At 61.7% G+C, this 5,256-nt stretch overlaps 1 long non-coding RNA gene across 2 annotated transcripts; it reads right to left on the reverse strand.

Annotated features, from left to right (window-relative positions):
- On the reverse strand, positions 1–1,229 carry LOC105854468. Of its 2 annotated transcripts, XR_001146133.1 has the most exons (4): positions 1,139–1,229; positions 732–822; positions 144–372; positions 1–16 (listed from the first exon to the last, which is right to left on the reverse strand). It is a non-coding gene; the product is annotated as an uncharacterized LOC105854468 (long non-coding RNA). The 2 variants fall into 2 exon arrangements; XR_001146134.1 differs by lacking the exon at positions 732–822.
- Positions 1,230–5,256: the final 4,027 nt, after the last annotated feature.

A 5,256-nucleotide genomic window follows, 5' to 3' on the forward strand; every position in this document is an offset into this window, starting at 1 on the left:
AGCGGGCGGGCTCCTCCTGGAGGCGGGAGAGAGGGTTAGCGCTCTCTGAATGGGGGCATGCCTCCAGGGAGGCTGCCAGGAGAGCACCCAGGGTAGGCCCAGACCAGGCTGGCAGGCGGCAAGTGTTTGTGTAACAGCCTCACCTTAATCTGCAGGTGTGGAGGCTACTGCCTCCAGGAAGGCTTCCGGGGCTGCACCCTTATGCACAGAGAAGGAGCTGGTGTCTGAGGAGAGTGCTCAAGACAAGCAGGTAGCGCCCAGAATTAGGTTGGGTGGGAAGATGAATAGGAGGGACATGGCTCTATCCCTCTGGGGACTGGGACACTGTCTCCACGAAGGGTCCGATTGTCTCCCTGAGCGGCTGTCCACCTCCTGCAGGAGAAACACCCACAGTCCAGCCAGTTGCATCAGGGGCAGGCGAGGAGGCAGTGAGAGGGTGACAGGATGGCGGCGGCAGCAGTGGGGAGAAACAGGGCCCTGTGGGTCTGCTGAAGGCAGAGGTCCCTGGGTCTGGATGGATTGGCGGGTGGGGTGGCAAGAAACAGGGAGGTCCTGGCTTGGGCGCCTGGGGCACTGATGTCACTGGGCAGTCGGGGCGCTTGGACATGAGGTCTAAAGCGCCTGTAAAGACCCTGAAAGGTTTTATGGGCCCGGGCTGCTGTGGCCACCAGCTGCCTCCCTCGGGTCTGACCACACACCTGCCCGGGGAGAGGCCTGACCGGTGGACTCACCGAAAGCAGCGGCCGCTGGGCCTGCCACCTGCCACCACCGTCGCCCCTGCTGAAACAGGGCTGGGCCAGGGTCAGCGCTCAGTAAGTGTCCCTAGGGCGAGGGAATAATAAACACGCCCACGACGACGAGAGGCGCCGCGGGCCCAGGGCAGAGGATCGGTGGCGACATCGAGGGGGCGCCCCCTGGGCCCCCGAACCTGGAGGTACCCAGGTCTGGACCCGCGGGAGGGGACAGCGGGCAAGGGTCAGGTCGGACGGCGGTGTCCAACGTGGGGCTCCTGGGGACGCGAGCATGGGAAACTGGAAGGGCCTGGTAACCCCCAGACCCCCGCAGATCCTGAGCCCCGCGCGGCACCGCGACACACGGCGGGAGCCCCCGGGCCCGGCCGTCGCGGGGGAGCACTCACCTGCGCGGATCGCAGGCTGGACGGTCCAAACTCCCCGGCACGCGGGAAACCGCACAAGCGGCGCGGTAGACTGTAGCTCCGGCGGGGCAGGGAGCAGCTCCGCCTACGACTCCCAGAACCCCACGCGGTGGCCCCGCCTGAAACGCCTGTGGTTGCTGGGCCATCTTGGCCTACGACTCCCAGCAAGCCTTGCGGCCACTTCCTCTCCCAAATGCACGGCCGTGTTTCTGCGCCTGCGCGCGGGGAGCGCCGCCGCCATGCTGTGTGCGCTTCTTGGCGGTGGTAGCGTGTTGTCACGTTTCCGGACGCTTGCAAGGCGAAGTGGCTGTGTTCAAATTTTCACCGTTTGGGGGATTATCGTAGGCGCTGAAGGGGCTTTAGGCCACACTGTCTCTGCCCTTCGATGTGGGGGCTGGCGAATGGCAAAGGGGTACGGCGCACGCGCAGACTGGCGATTCCCGGGAGGAAGTGGGAGTGGTATGCGCATGCGCGAACTCTGCTGGCGCGTAGACGGGAAGTGAGTCCGCTGTTGGTGGTTTTCGAAGGGTTCTCGGCTCGTACATCTGGGCCTCGAGTTGGATGCCCTTGCCAGTGACCAGCGGGCCGCCACACACTGCACTGGAGGCGGAGCTCTGGGATGGAGAGCAGCCCTGTGGGAGCCCGGAGACCCCGCAGATCCTGACTGCTGAGACTGAGGGGTCCAAAGACTCGGACCCATGAAGCCAGTGTTCCTGGTTCTTTGGTTATAGGGAGTTGGTTTCGGTAATCCAGGGGACTGGAGACCTTCTAGACGGAGCCCACACTCACCGAGACCCAGGCCCCTGACTCCGGAGTGGTGGGAGAATCAGGGCCCCAGCACACCTCCCACAGCACCCTGCCCCAGGCCTCCCCCCACCCCAGGTCAGGGCACACCGGTGCCAGGGGGACCCCAGGTGCCTTGGCGACCCTCGGCGCGCAGACCTGAGTTCAGATACACTTCTCTGAGGCCCAGTCGTGGGGGGGGCAGTCATCCTGGTAAGAAAGTGAGACTCAGGGTCCCCAAACCCAGATCCCCACAACACCAGTGCTCAAAGGTCACTGAGACAAGGGGCTGGGAGCCTGAGCGACCCCAGGCAGGGGTCACGGCGTCCAGCAGGGGTCTGTGGGAGTGCTGCTGAGACTGCCACCACTGTGTGGGCTGTGTGTTCCCGGAGCGAGCTGCGTACCTCGCTCTCTGCTGAGGTGACCTCCCGGAGGCCCTTGTTGAGTCACAGTGGGGCAGCGCTGGTGGTCAGGGCTTCGTCCATTATTGCTGGTGGTCAGGGCTTCGTCCATTATTGAGTGGCCGTCAGGGCTTGAGATGCTTCCTTCTTGCCCCCGTGTCCTTGCGCCAGTTTTGCGAATCTCCTTTCCTGAAAATGCCTGGGGGTCACTTCTCTTTGCTTGTGGCTTCAGCTCCAGTTCTGCTGCGATCGACATCCTGGCCCTTCCTCTCCCGGAGTCACCCTCTGACGGCCACACGGGGCATGTTCTCACACCAGGAGCTGACCTCCCCTCTAACCCTCCTTGGCCTGCGCCTCCCCTTTCCTCAGGGACGGAGATCGCCCAGGTCGTGGGGCTCTCGCTCCTGGACGATCAGCTCTCAAGGCCAGCGTGCCGTGGCCTGGCCCCGGGGAGCCTCGCTCCCTGTTACCTTGGTGCGTGCCCAGGCAGACCCCAGACCCGTGCGTGCTGGTTGCCATTGCTGGGCACAAGGGGGTGAGGTGCTCCACCTGCTGTCACCCAGAACAGTACTTGGTCCCCAGGGGCTGTCAGATATCTTTGAAAATTTGATGAAAAAAAAATGTTGGCAAAACCTCTGTCTCCCGTTCTGGCTCTGGCTCCTGCCCTTTCCTCACTGACCTGATGTCCTCTGAGGCAGGTGGTCGAGGGCCCCTCCGGTGAGGTGCAGCCCACAGGGTCGGGCGGCAGGTGCCCTGCTCCCACAGGAGCTGAGACAGTGTTGAGCAGATACGTCCCTGAGAAACCTGAGTCGGTAGCAGTCACAGATAAACTCCCTGCTGGCGCGGTGGGTTGGTGGCACCGTGGGTCGGGATGCAGCATGGCAAGCCGGCTGCAGCCGCTTCAGTGCGAGTTCGATCCCTGCCCCGGAGGTGACCCCCAGGGCACAGCAGACCTCTCCGGTCTCCCTGCTGCTTTCTCAGCAGTGTACTTCGTCCATCTGCCTGTTCTGCTCCCCACTCTGTCTCTGGTGACTTCTCTCACCGCCCCTGCAGCTCTGGCCTAGACCCCACTTCTGTGTGCAGACCCACCGTGTGCCGGAGGAGCCCGGTGTCCTTTCCCGTGTCAGCTGCCCCCTCTCTGTGCCTCTTAAGATCCCGCCACAGCCCCACCCATGACGGGGGGGTCAACAGGGCCCCAGGGTGTAGACGAGCTTCCCACAGAGAGCGCCGCCCAGGACGGCCCGACGGGTGTTCCAGCCCATCCCTTCTGACAGGGACCCCTGCGCCCCCGCCACCGTCCTGCTTGCCGGCTTCTGCTCACCTTTCAGTTCTCATGTCCATGCCTTCTGGGGTCCAGCCTGGGTCAGGCCCCGCCCTGTCTATCCCCCGCATTCCAGTCTTTCTGGGGGTGTCATCTTTAGTGGCGACATTCATGGCAACGACGCTTTTTCTACTCATCGCCCCCGCGTAGTGAGGCCGTAATGTTGCCATGGGTTGTTTGTGGGGTGACAGAACCCAGCCAGGAGTCCCTGAGATGTGCTGGGACCCACGGAGGCAGAAGACCGCGCCACCTCCCGCAGTTGGGCATGAGGGCAGGGGGCGCGCTGACCGCAGGGGACTGGAGGTCGAAGCCGGCGGGGGTGGGGAGGGTATGGGGTGGGGGGAGCAGAGAGAGCGGGCTTTGTTTTTTGGGCGGGAGGCAGTGCTGCGAGCCTCCCTTTCTGGTCTCACCCTGCATAGGTGCCCACAAGGGTCTCCAACCCCCATTCCTCCGTGACTGGGTGAGCGGATTTGGAAAGGGGGTGTGTACTTTCATTTGCAGAGTTTTGATTTCTGTGTTGCTTGAAGGAGAATGTCCGACCTAGTCAGTGAGGCCTTAAGAAGTCTCAGCCTGGTGGGACAGACAGCCAAGGCTGTGCGGGCCGGTAAAACCTGGGAAGAGGCGGGCAGGAGAGGTGCGGGAGGGCCCCAGGCCGCGAGCCCTTCTCCCCAAGCTTTCACCCCACCCTTCCGACCCTCCCATCCCAGGCGGGACCGGCCTCTGGGGTCCTGCGCTTGTGTAGACCTGAAAGGTACCGGCGCACGGAGCGCCGGTCCCGTTTCAGCACCACGGACAGCGCCAGCCACCGGCGCGGGGCAGAGTGGGCGGAGTGTGACGGGAAGGCCGGACCCGCCTCGCCCAGAGCCCCGCACTTGGCCGCAAAACAAGCCGGTCCCCTTAGCCCCGCGCTGCTGAAGACCAGCTTCAGCTGAGGTAATGAGTCTCCCGCAGTAAAGGACGGCGTCGGCTACGGCGAGAGAGAAAAGGAGAAAAAGTGGGGTAGAAAAACGAGGAGCCGCAGACACCTGTCCAGGGCGAAAGCGTCTCCTGCCGATGGTCCCAGCAGGGCTTTATTTATACGTTACAAGCAAGCGGTGGGATTACATCGGTGTGTGCATAAAGCAGGAGATGACAAGCATCTGTTTTCTTAAAGATAGTTGAGGATTTTTTGATCGCTTACTGAAACTGTGCTATTCATATAGAAAAAGTTCCTAGAGTGGCCAGTCGTTAGTAAACAAATATTCCTTTGGTGATCAGTTATCAAACAAAATGCGGTGCTCAGTTAGCTACGGCAACTCAAGCAATCGTTCTGTTAACTTCTCAGTGAACACGCATCTTCAAGGGGCAGGGTCTAATTTAAGGAGCTGGGAGTCAGAAACGCCAGGGCGCTGACTTTCCCCTGCCCCTGGGGTAAAACCCCTTTGGATCTACAAAAGGAGCTTCTGTTAACCAGTATTTCTGCCATTGTTCCGTCAACCTTGTCTCTATATCTAACATAAGAGTTAGGGGAAAGTTTCTTTCTTTCTGGTCATTGATGACCGTCCCAGTAACCTTATCTAAAAAACCTTTCTATGTGAAAAGAGGTCGCGGTGAAC

Source organism: Condylura cristata, unplaced genomic scaffold, assembly GCF_000260355.1.
Source record: "Condylura cristata isolate star-nosed mole 26May11 unplaced genomic scaffold, ConCri1.0 scaffold00041, whole genome shotgun sequence".
Lineage (NCBI taxonomy): Eukaryota > Metazoa > Chordata > Mammalia > Eulipotyphla > Talpidae > Condylura > Condylura cristata.